At 40.6% G+C, this 16,802-nt stretch overlaps 1 long non-coding RNA gene across 1 annotated transcript in view; it reads left to right on the plus strand.

The window, feature by feature from the left end:
- LOC120375026 overlaps positions 1-5,931 on the plus strand; it is a 44,977-nt gene extending 39,046 nt beyond the window's left edge. Inside the window, exon 3 of the long non-coding RNA XR_005586398.1 lies at positions 4,593-5,931. This is a non-coding gene — a long non-coding RNA (uncharacterized LOC120375026). The remainder of the gene's footprint in view (positions 1-4,592) is intronic.
- The last annotated feature ends 10,871 nt before the right edge of the window (positions 5,932-16,802 follow it).

Genomic DNA, 16,802 nt, shown 5'->3' on the forward strand with positions numbered 1-16,802 from the left:
TTATTATTTTTTTTAAATGGGGAATATTAGAGCTTCTGAAGTCAGTGTGAAAATGGAAACAAGGAATAGAATTGAAGTCAGAGCATTGACTTCAGCTGCTGCTATACAGGACAGAAAATTAGATGAGGAACTGACAATTCACTGTAGGATATAGTTCTATTGCATTCATGGAAGAATAAGAATACTTGAGGTGGCAAAATAATTTCTTAAATGTATATAGTGACTTTCATCTTAAAATGATCCCAAAATGCTTTACAAATGGCTCCACCAACATGTTTAGACATGACACAGAGGAACCAGCTCTGGGTGCTACTGTATTACAAACAGTCAATAATAATAAGGGTGAGATGGTAGCTCAGTCTTCATTCACTTTAGTCTCTGCTGAGGTTTGTAAACAGAGATGTCAGTTACTGCCAGCTGTGATGGTGGGTTTATGATGTGGACACATGTTCAGCAAGCACTCAACTAGCAACTTGATTTCCTTACTTGGGGCCAGTCCTGTGAGGTGCTGAGAACCCCCTTCTACTGAAGATAATAGGAGTGAAGGGCTCTCAACATCTTGCAGGATCAAGCCCTTGATGCTTGTGAAAGGTAGCTCTATATAAACCAATGAATAATGATTTCACATAGGTCATTAACTATGAGATGACCATTTATTTCAATATTTACCAATACTGACTAGTTCTTGAACTGGTGCCTACAAGGTGCTGTTTCCCATTACAAATTCCTTGAGTGTAATATGCCTGCTTTAGAGATAACACATTGTGATATTGCTGCACTGTATTTTCTGGTGCAATTTATTTTTCATGTAAAGTGTTCTGGATCATAGTGTCATACCATTTTATATACAAATTTTGTAATTATAAACACATGATTTATCATTTATATGACCAGTATCTAAGAACTGAACTTTTTTATTAATGTTCAAAATAATAAATTTTGCACAGATTTGTTTGCATTAGCATTTGACATCCGACTATTTTCTTAACATCTAAAATTCTTCTGTGGCTGCTTGGCTTTGTGGCAAAGATGCTATCTTGAATGATAACATAACTATAGTCACAAGAGATGGGCCAAACTGTTTCAAGGAAGCTTAGATTTTTGTATATGATTCTTACGACCCCACTAAAAGTTTTCATTTGTAAATAAATAAATATTAATAAATCCTGTTTGTTGGATCACCAATAATCCAGTGACAATCTGTTCTGATAATATAATGCTTATAGCTTAGTATGTCTGCTAGAGAGTTTTGTGAGTAGGACTAAGAAGGAAGCAGTTTACCTGGGTTGTGTGGTGCTTAGAGGAAAATCCCAGCTTTCACACTGATTGGAATTGATCTTCTTTTTAATAAATATTTTTTTCTTGTTCACATCTGGGCTCTAATTAACGATTACCCAACACATAGCATACCACTCAACTGTTATTTATTTATGTATATTGCCATAGTTTATAGGAGCCACAGTCAAAGACCGGGATCCCACTGTGCTAGGCACTGTACAGACACAGAACAAAAGAATGGTCCTTGCTCCAAAGAACTTATGCCCAGAGCAGGCATTTTCCTCTCTGTTCTGACTATTGCCAGGTCAGCAGTTTGGACTACTTGTCAATTCAGATCAACAGAACTCCCACAGTGGGGAAAATAAAGAGCAACTGAGTTTAAAGAATAATAAATGAATAAAGAAGAACAGCAGTGCAAATATTTAGAAAGGTCTTGATCCACTTAGAACCTTTTAAGTGGTTTTGCCATATTTATACACGGTGAATGCATCTCACCACCTAGCAGTGCCACCATTGGTATAAGCACAGTTTTAGTGCTCTTTGTCCTAAAATAGTAAATATCCTTTATGGAACAGTCATATAGAATGTAATGGGAATGAAACCCATATGGTTCTGTGGAAATGTTGTAATAGGATTCTATGGAAATTCCTTTAACGACCTACATATTTGAATAGAGAATGATGAATTTTCTTTAGACTTTCTAAGCCAACGGATAAAATTTAATAGAGAATTATGGGGGAGATTTTCAAATGCATGAACAGCACATAAGTGCCCATCTCCCACTGTATGTAAATAGTTGAGCACCTAATTCCCATTTTTGTCTTTGAAAATCTCCCCTATGGCCCTAAGTTCTTTGGCAAAGGGACAGTGTCCCCATGTGTGTTTGTGTAGTGCCTAGCACAATAAGGATCCAGTCCTGACGGGGGTTTCTGGATAGCAATAAAAATATTAAATAAAATTAGAAGTTGGTTTAAAAACTCTATAGTAATGTCTAGAGAACCACATTGATTTAATCTATAATGAATTCTATAGGACTTTTCTGCAAGGGATGGTAGAGACTTCTTAAGACAAGGGACACTGAAGTAATACTAAAATCATTATTCTATAGAATTTTAATAGGTATGAAACCAATACAGTTCTGTAGACATTATTCTCAAAAACTATAATATTTTTAAACCAATTCATAGTATTATTTAATATTTATATTAGTAGCTTATAGAATCCCCAGTGTTCAATGTGGCCCCATTGGGCTAGGGACTTGAGTAATTAAGACATGGTTCCTGTTCCAGAGTTTGGGATACAACTGATGTGTTTAGTGTAAAGTTAGTCATGCTGGTCAATGTTTCTGCAGCATGTTTAGGGTCCTGACCTTACAGTGGGCAAGGCCATAACTACATGTTTACACATACATTCATGGAGAGATGGACTTTTCCCTAAGGCTGGATTTACTTTTTAAATGCTAATATACTGAAACATTATGGAAATGGGAAAGTTCAAGAAACATCCAACTTCTGTTGGAGTGAAAGGATTTTCAAATGCTGAACTGTCCAACGTGGTGCCCACAAGTGAGTTAAACATAATTTTGTGAGTCATGAAGAAGCAATTCTAACAAAAAAAAACAGCTTGTGGTAATCAGGTAAGAATTGTAGGTGATATGGCGAACAGGCATTTTAAGACTCCAGTGCTCATATTACAAACTTTACAGCTATCAGAAAATTTGATGTCACTTTTAAAACCAGTTCAGATTCTCCAGTTCCTTGTTCAGATCCCAATTCTTAGTAACTTAACCCTCAGTAGACAAAAGGAGGTGATGAGTCTCTCTGGATTTAGTACATATTTACTAGATACCATCCTGACTGACTCACAAAGGCCGTTGCATTTACATTGAAAAACCATTTAGCTTTTAAAGAATATAATGTTTTTAGTTCAGTTTGAAAGTCTAGATCATGACTGATGTTCTCACTTCTCTGTTTAGTACAGATTATACACTGCAGTTTCCAGAGCTCTCAATGAAAGAGAAAGACATATATTTGTATTTCCTCCTTCAGGCATAGAAAACACAGGGAGTGCAATATACTCAAAGGTTAAACCATATGGCATATGCTCCAGGATTGATACGGTACATTTGTGTGGTTATTCTATGGTACTGGGGACAAGAAGTATGATCCAGTAATTGTCTACTAGCTTCTTGGGGGTGAGAAGAAAGTTCTGCCATAAGCAGGTTATTCTATAACTGTCCACTGTGTGGTGTCTTGTCCCTTTCTCTGAAGCATTAGGTGCTGGCCACTGTTAAAATACCAGACTAGTTGGACTGCTGGTCTGACTAGGCATGGCATTTCTTATGTTCTTTTTTCCCTAATTCAAGTACCAGGAAGTCAGACCTGGGTTGGCTCTGCCATAGACTTGTAGTGTGACCTTGAAGCAATTATTTCAACTCTCTGTGCCCAGTTTTCCCTTTGTGTAAAATGGGAATAATAATAATCATAATACCTCCATGTTATGAGGCTGAATGGACTGATATATGGAGAGTGATAGGAAAGCTTTAGAATGTGCTGGAGAAGTGAAAAGTATTAAACTTCTCTGGTAGACTGAAGCATATAGACTAGATTAAAAATGTGAGACATGCAAATTTGGGTGCAACAGATTTTTTGTTTGTGGATAGTATCAAATGATTAATTTGTCCATTTTCTTTTATATATGATAGTTGTTGAAATCACTGAGAGTTTTGGGCTGTTCCAAAGCCCATTTAGGTAAATGGAAAGATTCAATGGACTTTGCATCAGGCCCTTTATAGAGACAAAATTAAAGCAGTAGCAATAATCTCTGTATACCAAATGTCTGAATCCATTCAGCTCATTCCATTTTCAAATCTTGATGAAGGCCTGAGGGCTGAAATAACAATCTGGTTGATCAGGGCCTAAATAAAATTGTAAATAAAGACTGTTCCTTTGATGTAACGCATTAAAATCCTGTATGAGTGATTAGTAGTGATCTTAGATTGCTGTGACGTTTAATGTGCATGGTTCATTGCTCTTGCTCAGATTACAAAATACACTCTAGAGATGAGAGACCAGTTGGAACAGAACTGCACATGGAAAGATTAATTGTCACTTCCCTCATATTAGGAAGAGGGGGAAGAATCACTTTGGTATGTTAAGCCAAAAGCAATCTTTGTTTTTCAGAGGAAATTATACAAGGAAGGAAATTAATATTGTGAGTGTTCCTGTAATACCAACACTCAGCACTAGTTTTATGATACTATTCTGTACATATCCCAGGCTCCTCCATGATAATGCTGACTGCTGTTATTACAGGGTTCTTATGTTCCTTATGAGCTGTGTTGGAGGGATAATTTTAAGACCACCAGGAGACTCTGGAGTATCACTTTACACAAGAAGTAAGAAAATTCAATGCCGACTTCAGACGAAGAAAGAGAGAGAAACCTAACCTTAACTCTGGATTCTGCCTATTCTGCACCCAGTCCTGCTGAGTCTCTGGTGCCCTTCTGTGAGCCCTGCTGAGCTGATGTAGCAGGTCTTTTCATTCTGCTTCAGTGACAACATCAGGAGCACTGCTGTTCCAGCTCCAGGCTAATGAACGCAGCCAAATTATGATCATCTCCCTCAAATCAGTAGTGGAGAATTTTAATTTCCTAGCCTGCCAGTAGTGTGTTGGGGTTTCAGCTTCAAACACCGTTAGAAAGAGAGACTAATCCTCTAGTGTTCAGAAAACACAAACTAAACAGTGGAATGCAAACCTAGTGAAGTAATAATATATGTCTGCTTTAATGTAATTTCAAAATGCCTGTACTAAAAGGAGCTTACCCATTGCACAATGAGATGGTGATGAAATCATTTTTAGTGTGTTTCCTCTAATTTACTTAGTTAACTTTCAAAAACATGCAGCCGGTCTGTCTGATGACCTAATGTGGCATGACTGGGAGCTTAGTTTATTTTCAACAGCTTCTTAATGCTAGAACTTGAACCTGTTACATCTGGGTTTTCTATAGAATTTGGGCAACCCATGGCTTGTCATTTACGAGAGGTGAAATTTTCATCTAAAGCTGCAACTAGGTGGAGAACATGCTGAATAGGATTTGCTTATATGACTGAACTATAAAAATAGCACAGTGTCTGGAAACAATTTGAAAAGGCTTTGCCACATGTACAGCACACCAGGAAAGACATTCTGGTCTTGAAACCGCCTAATAGTCCCATCAGGAAAATATGGTTTAACTTTCTGGAGTTTGCAGACATATGAATTATTATGGATACTGGTGTCATTGAGGAATAACAACTTCACTCTCCATTTCCACCTGTGTAAATTATAAAGGAAGTGATACAGGGACATGAAGATTAGTTAATTTTTGTATGGCACTTTTAAGTTGAAAAGCTCTTTTGTACATATTTTGCTAAATATATTTAAAGTGTATGTATTAATGATATATATCCTCTCTCTCTCTCTCTCTCTCATGGTTAGATATAAACTTTAATAGGGCTTGCTGTTTAGAAAATGCCAGCATTTTAAGGGTTAGTTATGTGGCACACACTTCTGGATTATTGCTTAAAAAACACATGTACACACACAAGAAAGCCAAGGTGCAGTTACATAAATGGGCTTTTATGTAAGCTGAAAAGTTTAAAAATGATTATACTCACATGCAACTTTGCTGAACTATTGTTTAAGGGAAGTAAATAAAGAGCCAATATTTGTATGGAAAAGATTGCCATTGTAAGAAAAAAAAAGTCCTTATTATGTTGTGGGTTTGTTAAAAATACAAAACATTTTTGCCTTGGGCTTTCCCCAGAAATTAAAGGTAATTTTCACAGTCAGCAAAGTGAAACACTGCAGCGAAAAAGACAAATTGTTCTCTTGACAAAGTAGTAACATATTTCTATGTAAACAGCAAGTTTGCAACTGAGGTGAATTCACAAGAATTCAGAATCCAAAGAAGACCACACAGTTGGATGGACAAAGTGCCATTGTGTGCTTTCCCTGTCTACTTCTACTTTGGTCAACAAAGACCCATAACTGGGGATGGGCTGAAATCAAAACAATAGATCCAAACCAATCCTCCCCATTCTGAACTCTTGGGGATCCAAACTCAGATCTGCATCCATAGTGGAATTAATCTACTGGCTCATTATTGGGCATTGTGTCACCTCCCCAGTTTAACATCCAGCTAATACAGGGCTCTATAAACCCTCCAGCACAAGCAAGGGAAGTATAACCTGAGGTCGGAGAGGACCAGGTTCAGGAGAGGGCCAGAGGCTGCTAAGGAACAGGAGCAGCAGGCCAGAGGGAGCAGCCTGGTAGCAGGCTGCGGAGCAAAGGCTGATCAGCAAGCAGCCTGGAAACTGGGAGACAGACTGAGAGCCTAGCAGAGAGACACCCCACTGCTGGCAGGGGGGCAGCACTAGCCACAGGAGGAGGATTCAGGGCTGCAACCTGCAAGCTGGAGGACAGCACGGAGAGCACTGTTGCTATCTCTTGCCATTTTATCATGACTCGTGCGATAGTTGATATTTTACTTATCCAGTGCCTGGATACAGGTCAGAGAACATTTCTGGCCCTCAGAGCTTCAAAGCATGCTTGGTCGTGTGACCTGACTGTACTCTGAAGGCTTAAAAGCAAGAAGGCAAATAAACACACTTTCAGATTTATTTATTTATTTATTTGAAATCTTCATGATTTTAAACTCAATCTCATGATTTTGGGGGCCTGGATCATGGTTTTTGAATATTTGGGGTCAGTGGGTCCAGTGAGCCTCTGACTGATACTCCTGTACCGGACTGGGGTAGCATAAAATGTGGATTTTAATATGCTTTTCTATCATAAAGTCATGATGAAGTCATTCTAGCCATATGTATTTCAAGTAATGAATGGCTGCTAACAATCTGCTATTTACATAACCCTGAGAAGGGTTTGGGAAGGAAGACATTTAACTGGAAAATGCCCAGACCCCGGTGCCCTTTACTTCGGGGTTCTGCCCCTGCAGTACCCCCGCTCTGGGTCTTCCCTCTCAGGGGAACCCCCACCCTCTTAACCCACCTTGCCTCAGTGGCTACTGCCAGTCGTCATCTAGCCCCCGCTCACTGGGGCAAACTGCAGTCTGTCATGGCCACTCATCATTGGCAAGGAGGTTGGACCAGCTGCCTCTGTCTAACCCCGGGCTGGACCAAGGCAATCCCAGTACCTGTTTTGGCCTTTAGCAAGGCCCGCAGCCTGGGGATTTACCAAGCTGGAGCTCCCCAGCTCCTCTTGCCTTTCCCCAGCCCTGCTCTATGCCCTGTACCCTGAGCTCCCAGGCAGCCAGGTCCTTCTCTCCCAAAAGCTAGAGAGAGACTGACCCAGCTCCTGGCTCACATTCCTTTTATAGGGCCAGCTGTCTCCTAATTGGGCATGGCCCCAGCTGTGGCTGCCTTCCCAATCAGCCTATTCTTATTGGCTCTCAGCCTCAGCCCTCTCCAAGGGCTGGCTTTTAACCCTTTCAGGGCCGGAGGGGGTGACTGCCCTGCTACAGGTATAATTTATATATGTCTGACTGTAAGATGAAGATCACCTCCTGCAAATGGGAGAGAAGGGCACTTGCCATTCTCAAGATTGGATACAAATTTTCACAGCAATTTGGGATCCTTGGGACGGAAGTACACTGTCTGTTTAAAACTTGCCAAATGGTTTAGAGAAATAAGTATTTGCAGTTAGATAACTCAGTACTTGCGATTTTCAAGATATTTCCCATAGTAGATACAAGAAATGCAGGATATTATGGCAGATGTAGATTTAACTGTATCTATTTATCCTAGGTAAAAATGATCAGTTATTAGGACCAACACTAATCGCTTGTCTTCACTATGAAGCTAAATCGGAGCTGCTGCAATCAGTGCGGTGGCATTGATTTAGCCAGTCTAGTGAAGGCACGCTCAGTCGATGGGAGAGCACTCTTCCATCGGTTTCTGTGCTCCACCTCAACGAGAGGTGGAAGCAATGTTGGCGGGAGAGCGTCTCCCGCCAACATAGCATAGCATGGATGTAAGTAGTAAGCACAGTAAATAGATCTAAGCTACGTCGACTTGAGTTACACTACTAATGTAACTCAAATTGTGTAGCTTAAATAGACCACCAGCTGTAGTATAGACCAGGCCTAATTAAATGTTGCCTTAGCTCAAACTGGAGCCCTGACTAACTTTTGTATCCTAAAAAATGCAGTTGTCTTAATTTCTTATTGATGCCAAGTTTTCATTCTGCCTGTTGCCTTAGCTTTCGGCAGTGCTTTTGGTTACAGTTTGAGCAACTTAAAATGTTTTGGAGCCAAAGTACAGCTCAGTGTTGTAGTTTTTGGCTTGTCCTTTACCATGAGCCAAATGGAACATTCACTGGTGAGCAGACTTGGCAATCTTTTGTGAGTAGCTTACTGCAACTCTGCTGGAGACACACATATAATTGATACATTTATGATTTACATTGCTAATACTTTGAAAGACTTAATGGGCCTGCATTATGCCCTTTTAATCTCACCCTCAGAAGCACTGTGTGGTTGAGGTGTCCTTGTCTTTGTAGAAAGAGATGTTAATACTTAAAGGTCAATGATTAATAGCAGCTGGAATCTGCATTTAATACTAATTTTCCCCATAAGTAAGTAATGTTAATTTTTATTTATTTAATTACTGATGATGAGTCAACAAATATTTTGGCAGTATCAGAAAACCTTGGTTTAGTCTCAAATTCAACACTGATGAGGTAATAAATAGAAAGTTCTTTTTGTACTAATATGTAGGAGAGATGTAATGGGACAAATGTATAAAGAGTTTGCTTTCTATTAGCATGCAGAACTTGTGCACTCATAAAAAGGAAATGCCAGTAGCGGAGAAGATGGAGGAAGTGCAAGTCCTGTCTTTCCCTGAGGGCACTGGGAGGAGTGGAGCCTCCACAGTAGGACTTGGTGTTGGACTTGGTATTGGTGGATGGGAGTATGTACCTCCATTTGTGTCCCTCAAGTCTCATCTTTTGCTTCTCCTCTCCTAAGCTGGCTCCTTTGGACAGAGATAGGTAATGACCTTGTAAGGTTGCTAGCAGACTGTCTTCTCAGTTACAATATGACTGTGGATATTCTTGAACTATTAGTCCTGCTAATTTTTCATTATTGTGGTCTAATCAGCAATCTGTTTATTTGTTGGAACTATAGTTCCCAAACACATGCATGTAAAGCAACACAGAAAATACATAATACATTACAAATCCAACTACTGGACTTCTTGACCACTTGAGAGCCATGTTGAGAACTTTACTGTCTTTCAGGAGGCCAGGATTTCACCCCGGATTAGCAGCCAGTTCCTATAGATTAGAACCCTGAAAGCTTCAGTATGAAATGAGAAGTAATTTCAGACTTATGTCAGAATCTATCGGGTGCACACACAATAGGTAAATTCAAAATCACTTTGAATTAAGACTCAAACCTCTGATAAATTACCTGCCTTGTGAGCTGCCTGCATTGTTCAACGTCCAAATATGACTTCAAAATATGTGGCCGTAAGGAAAGATGAATACCATTGTATGAGAAATATGATTAAACAATAATCTGTTTGAAGTTTCTCTCATGTTTGCCATACCTATTTTTCATACATCTGTAGCTAGTCCTGAAGTTAAGTCACAAAATGGATTTTAACTAAGGGTACGTCCAAGGGTAGCAATCGACTTCTCAGAGTTTGATATCGCGTCTCATCTAGACGCGATATATCGAACTCCGAACGCGCTCCCGTCGACTCCGGAACTCCACCACCGCGAACGGCGGTGGAGGAGTCGATGGGGGAGACGCGGACTTCGATCCCGCGCCGTGAGGACGGGTAAGTAGTTCGAACTAAGGTAGTTCGACTTCAGCTACGCTATTCGCGTAGCTGAAGTCGCATACCTTAGTTCGACCCCCCCCCTCCAGTGTAGACCAGGCCTAAGATACATGTTTGCAAACTTATAGTCAAAGGATTGCTTACTTTTTATTTTGCTAAGGGAATGGAAAATAGAATCTACCGCAGATTAAAGAGGATTCTCTTTTCTCTTGTATCAGTATAAATCTGGTGTAAAACCAATGTGAGATCAGAATAATGCCTATAGTATTTGGTAACAATTTGGTTAAAATTCCATGATAACCTAGGACTTGATTCCCCTCTGCTACACTGGTGCCAATCAGGGCTAACTCTCCTTAAATCAATGGAGTTACACCAGTGTAAAATAAGCATAAGTGTGAGCAAAATCAATCTCCTACTCTCAATTCTTTTTTTTTCATAAATTGTATAATAATTAGAGACAGACTAACACCTGCATTTTGCTTTGTGAAAATTTAAAAGCAAAACTGACCAGTTTTAGTAAATTTTCATTAATTTTTGCACCAAAAAGTGAAAGTCTCCAATTTCTTAAAATGACCCATCCTTGCATTTCATTATTGCATTTGTGAGCTTTGATGACATTTTTCAGCATTTTATCAGCCCTTGAAAAAATCATGATTTTTTTTTTGTAATGCAGTAAGAGATCAGATCATTAGGATGAATGGTTTCCCCTCTGGGTGCTTGGTAATGCAGCTGGGAGGAAGGAAGTAAACTGCATTGACACCCTTAAACTTAACTTTGTGGGGAAGGGAAAAGAGGTTATCCTCCAACTTGGTGTAATGGAGTGAAATTAAGAAAGGGAAAATGTATGATGAATGTATGATGATCAGGTAAATCTTCTAACACTGAGATATATCAGACAGTGTGGAAAATGTATCAGTTGGTACATTGAAAATTGGTTTTGGCAATACAGTAGGACACACTGTAGAACATTGGCAGACATGTACTGCAGCTATTGGCAGAGGGATGAGCAAAATTGCCTTATAGAATCATGAGAATGCCTTTGATTACTGGTACCTCTCCAGGAGTTTGCATCTGGAAATCTGCAATGCATATTTGAGAAGTCAAAGAAAGGATGGTTTTAGAAGTGGGATATAAATCCATTTTGAGGATGACTTCAGCCCAAGACACAGCACAACTATAATCTCTGGTGCAGATGTGGGATTTTGTGGCTGCCAGGGCTGTGTAGCAATAGGTACAGCCAGGGAGCAGAATGCTGCAGCTGTTTATTTGGTATAGGCCATATACCAGTGATACCTCACTACCATATAGGACAATTTGTACCTATGCAAAGTGAGTGCAAAATATTACCGCTGTTGTGAATGGTGAATTCTATTTTGGCAGCCTTTTACACCCACTTGTAGCATAAATGTGTGATAATTAAAGAGATGCTGTTAGGCTGGTTAGGCCCAAAACTGGGGAATTATTTTTTTTAACTATTGTGCTTTTGAAAGCTTGAGCAGGACAGATAAGGCTGGTAAATGCTGTTTATCTTTTACAAAATAGGTAGCACACACACAGTTTTGGATCAACCTTCCAAGCCTCTCCACTCTGATGTGGAGGGGGCCACACTCAAGCTTTAAGAGCATATTTCAGTCTCTATGGCCTTTCTACTGAGACAGCCAGTTGCTAAGGTGATTTGTATGTTTAGAGATGCTTGTGCACTAGGAATTAGCCTGAAACCACTGCCTGATTTCACATAAACCATTTACTAGTCATCCTACCATACTGATTTTTAGTCCCTGTTTGATTTTGGCTGGATTTGGACGGGCAACCTGTCAGGGAAATATTTGTAGTCTGTTGCTAATCTTCAGAATCGTCTGGTCTCTCCAAAGTTAGATTTTACTTTTTAAAAAATTGGCAGTTTCTTCATTCGCACAATTGATATTTCCCTGTAATGTTGGAAACTTTAACTGAACAGTGTTCTGCGAGGTCATGAGAACTGGAAAGTCACACTGACTATAAAAGGGAAAGTAAAACTGACAGGTCTAAGTTTGAGAGAAGTGTAAGAAGTAAACAGCACAAAATTTAAAAATATGAGATTTTAAAAATTCAATCAAGTTTAAATATGTAAATTGGTGTCACCATTACAAGGTAAGAAGACTAGCTGATTCACCACTTCCATTTTCAGAGGAGTTCCACTGACGTAAAACTGGAGTGGCCCTTTCAAATGGATGAAACTCTCAGTTTCAGTCTTTTAAAATGTATTGGGCAGAATCACAAATTTCCCTTCTTCAGACTGGATAGAGTTATTTGTATATTGTACAATGGAAAACTTAACTTGAGTCATCTGAAAAGAAAAGACTAGCCTTGTCTGGAATGGTATAACTGCTAGTTAGATGCATATGAATGGTAACAATTATCAAAAGCAATGTCAAAATTATAGTATTTGTACAAAAAAGAATTTCAGTATCTGAGTAAAAAGGGTGCATTCTGAAAACAATACTCATATTTTTTAGTATCACTCAATTTTAGTTTTGTGCTAATAACCATGCTAGACATCTGCAATTACATTGCAACTATTGGACATGGATATATCTGTAGAAAATACCATGTAAATTGCAGGGCAATAATTGTCTTTTTCCCAGGCTTTCAAACTAGAGCATTATTTGAAGAGCTAAAAATTTTAGGGTAAAGGAAAAACAACCTTCGGATTGCTTGGCAGTGGAAAGCCAAACAGAGTTGCCTTCTGAACTGCAAGAACAGGTAGAAGTAGCTATAGACTAAATCCTTTCCTCTGCACAAAGCCAGGTCAAGTGGGATTCCAAAAGGATTGATCCAGTAGGGAAGGAATCCATGGAGTGCCAGCTAAACTGTTCTATGCCCACTATCTTCAGGGTTCTATTAGCCTCCCTTGCTGCTGGAGCCTCCAGTGCAAGAGGGTTTGCATAGGCATTGACCTGCTGTTTACTTCCTGCCCTTCCTGAACCTCAAAATACCCCCCTTCCTGCAGCTATGGTTGGAGCCCTGTGAAGTACACCTCTGCCACAAGAAAGAGGTGGCAGTCTCCACCTGTTGTGGATCTTTGTATCCTGTACCCCAAAGAACTGTTCATCCCAATGCAGTGTCCTCTGCCAATTGTATCACATGGGGGATGGTATTTCCCCGATCAAATGTCAAAGATGTTTTTTCTGTAAATGTAATATAAATTGGTTATGTGATATTTGCCCTGGGAGTTTGCTTCTGTATGTGAATATGATATGCTGTGCCACAATTTTGGGTAGATGAATAATGTGCAAAGGTATGTGTTAAACCTACGTGCTCTTTTAGAAAACTATGCATTTTAAAATGTCCCAGTTCATATTCTTTTCGCACATTATTATTTGAGTCTGGAGGTAGATTGGCTATTATGATTTTAAAAGGAACAAGGCTGATTTATAAAGTGCATGCTGATATGGCAGGAAATATATGTGAAACTATTTTGTGTGTCTGTCAGGTTTGGAATGGGGGATTCCTTGATTAGCACTACATAAAATATGATGATGGAAGTTCTTTGAGTAATGAATAACACAATATATTGTTTTATGAATAAATAAAGGGGAATGTATAGTATTGTAAAGATATGGCTGCAGAATACAGGTATTAAGCGTTTGGCAAGGTAAGGTTAATGCCTGAGTTAAGAATGTTCTTGCTGTGCACTTTGTGCATGTATTGGATTCAAACAAGAAAATAAAGATTTGGGTTCCACTCCAATCCTAAATGAATAGATGACACATTCTGCTGAGTCACATCCTGCCTTTCTTCGAGGGGGCTAAGCATGACAGCATTTGGATTTTATAGCAGCAATTGCAGGTTTAATGCATAGCACTTAGACCTAGAGGCGTGATTCTGTTCCTCATGCTGGTTTTGCAGAGTGAAAGGGAGAACAGAATCAAGTTCTTAACCTTTCATTTTCTGTGTGTTTAATTCCAATCCTTCGTGTGGAACAACAACAGATTGTGGAAAAACAAGAATTTTCATTGTAAATTCAGGCCAAACACATCTACGCTTTTTCCATGTGAACAACCAAGCTTTCTGCGGCAACTGGACAAAGAGCTTGAATAAACTTTGAGTGAATGAAAAAAAGGTTGTCATGAAGAGTCAAGGGACAACAAACCGTTCCAGTATCAGTTTATTCTGCTGTTGCTAGTGGTAGCTCTTGGGCACAAAATGGAAGCTTTTTCTTTTTCTCATGATAATGGTTGAGAAGCTCATTGCAGATGATTTTGCCATGTTCCCATTTAGTCCCAGCAGCTGGTATGGGATTCTGGTGACAAATTTAGAGATACAAAGAAAAAGAAGAAGAAAACAATCACAATATATATTGCTCTATTGCTAATTACGTTTCCTTATTTAGTACTTTGTCATGAGGCAGCTGTTCAAAGAGTCAAAGGTATTAACGTATATCTCTATCGTTAGGGAATAGAGGGCATAGATGAGCAGTTTGATTTGTTGTTAGGTGATTTTGAGTCAAGTTCATGAGTGGTTTCATGATTGCCTTTTAAATATTTGTTTCTATGGGACCTTTGAAAACTCAGGCCATATTTTCACCATTAGTATTTATTTACATAAAGTACAGTGATATTCAAATCCTACGAGAATGTTCAGAGCCAGAGGCGGCTCCAGGCACCAGCGCTCCAAGTGCGTGCCTGGGGCGGCAAGCCGCGGGGGGCGCTCTGCCGGTCGTTGCTAGGGCGGCAGGCAGGGTGCCTTCGGCGGCATGCCTGCGGAGGGTCCGCCGAAGCCGCGGGACCAGCGGACCTTCCATGCTTTGGGCGGCAAAATGTCTAGAGCCACCCCTGTTCAGAGCTATGCTAAATTGACTGTTTAGTTCCAAGAGAAAATGCAAAATGGCAGGTGTAGTGCCAAACTGGACCACTTGGGGAGCTGTTCATTGTGGCTCCTGCCTGGCAGACCAGCAGAAATGGATGGAGACTGGGAAAAGCAGATCTATGAAGGAAAAATGAGGGGAATAAGACGTTCAGGAATAGGGAGGGTTATGGGAGATGACTGAGCCTTTTAGCACACTGGGGGAAGTTCTCCTTTTATTGGGAAAACCGTTGGACAATCAGGAATCCCAATCTAAAAGGGATGGAGGGAAAAGATTCAGCAGAGGTCTGTGTGGAAAGAAGGGCCCTGCATAGAGAAATTAAGAAGGCACCAAGAGAAGTTAGTGAAAGTGACTGTTTCAGTCTTACTGCAAGAAAGTTCTTTTCAGCGTATCAAGTGACTGTTCTGAGCCTGGATATAACTCTCAACCCTTCCTTCCAATCAATATGCAACATAAATGTTGAGGGAGCAGCTGAATGGGGTTTCTTGTGGCAGGAAAGTTTTTGGGCAAAAGGGCGTGAGGGGGTTTGATCTCCTAACTCGGGGTGGGCCAACTTTTTGGCCCGAGGGCCACATCTGGGTATGCAAATTGTATGGTGGGCCATGAATGCTCATGAAATTGGGGGTGGGGTGCAGGAGGGGGTGGGGGCTCCAGCTGGGGGTGCAGGCTCTGGGGTGGGGATAGAAATGAGGAGTTCAAGGTGTGGGAGGGAGCTCCAGTATAGGGCAGGGAGTTGGGGTGCGAGTGGGGGTGATGAGGCCTCCTCTGAGGGTGCGGGCTCTGGAGTGCAGGAAGGTGGGACCGAGGGGGATCAGAGCTGGGGCAAGGAGTTGGGGCGCAGGAGGGGGTCAGAGATGCAGGCTCTGGGTGGCACTTACCTCAAACAGCTCTCGGAAGCAGCGGCATGTCCCCCCTCTGCCTCCTACGTGGAGGCGTGGCCAGGCAGCTCTGTGTGCTGCCCCGTTCGCAGGCGCCGCCCCTGCAGCTCCCATTGGCCCCATTTGCTGGGAACTGCAGGGGAAGTGTTTGGGGTAGGTGCAGTGTGCGGAGCCCCCGGCTGCCCCTACACGTAGGAGCCAGAGGGGGGATGTGCTGCTGCTTCCGGGAGCCACATGGAGCAAGCCCCAAACCCCACTTCCTGGCATGAGTTCGAGGGTCGGATTAAAACATCTGAAGGGCCGGATGCGGCCCCCCCCCAGGCTGTAGTTTGCCCATCCCTGGCCTAACTGAAGTAATTTCAAGTTGCTTTTATAACTCTCTTTAGCAATGACGGTTGGGGCTATTCCCACATGGTTTAGATTTAAAACGAGGACTAAAACAGAACCATATTAAGAAATAGTACCCACAAAGCATGAGCTGTGGAAAATGAAGAAAGACTGACAGTGATAATAGTTACTGGCTCCTTGTGTAGGACTGAATATAGGGTCTGCTATAGAAGTGTGAATTAGCATATTGTTAATGCTGTCACCAACAGGCTAATTCTTAGTCAGACATGATGAAATGCAGTTATAGTTCATATTGAAAGAAACAAAATGAGATGATGTACTAAATCAGTAGTTTAACCATATGTAACAAAAGATTGAAATGAAAAAATGTTTAAAATTTCCCTCCCACCCCAGAAGAAACCTCCAAATGTTATGTTGCTTAAAAGGTCGGATGTAAAAAAGTTGAATCCAAACAAAGGCAAATAAAAATATAAAAATGCATAGTAAAGTACAGGATGATTTCAAGTTGTTTTGTTGCCCCTGCCTCACAGAGCAATTTTTTTCTTTCTCCCTCCCGTCATTCTCTCCCAAAACACTCAGAAAACAAAATTACCAGCTTTAGAAAGATGT

The sequence above is a fragment of the Mauremys reevesii genome, linkage group 11 (assembly GCF_016161935.1).
Source record: "Mauremys reevesii isolate NIE-2019 linkage group 11, ASM1616193v1, whole genome shotgun sequence".
NCBI classification, from domain to species: domain Eukaryota; kingdom Metazoa; phylum Chordata; order Testudines; family Geoemydidae; genus Mauremys; species Mauremys reevesii.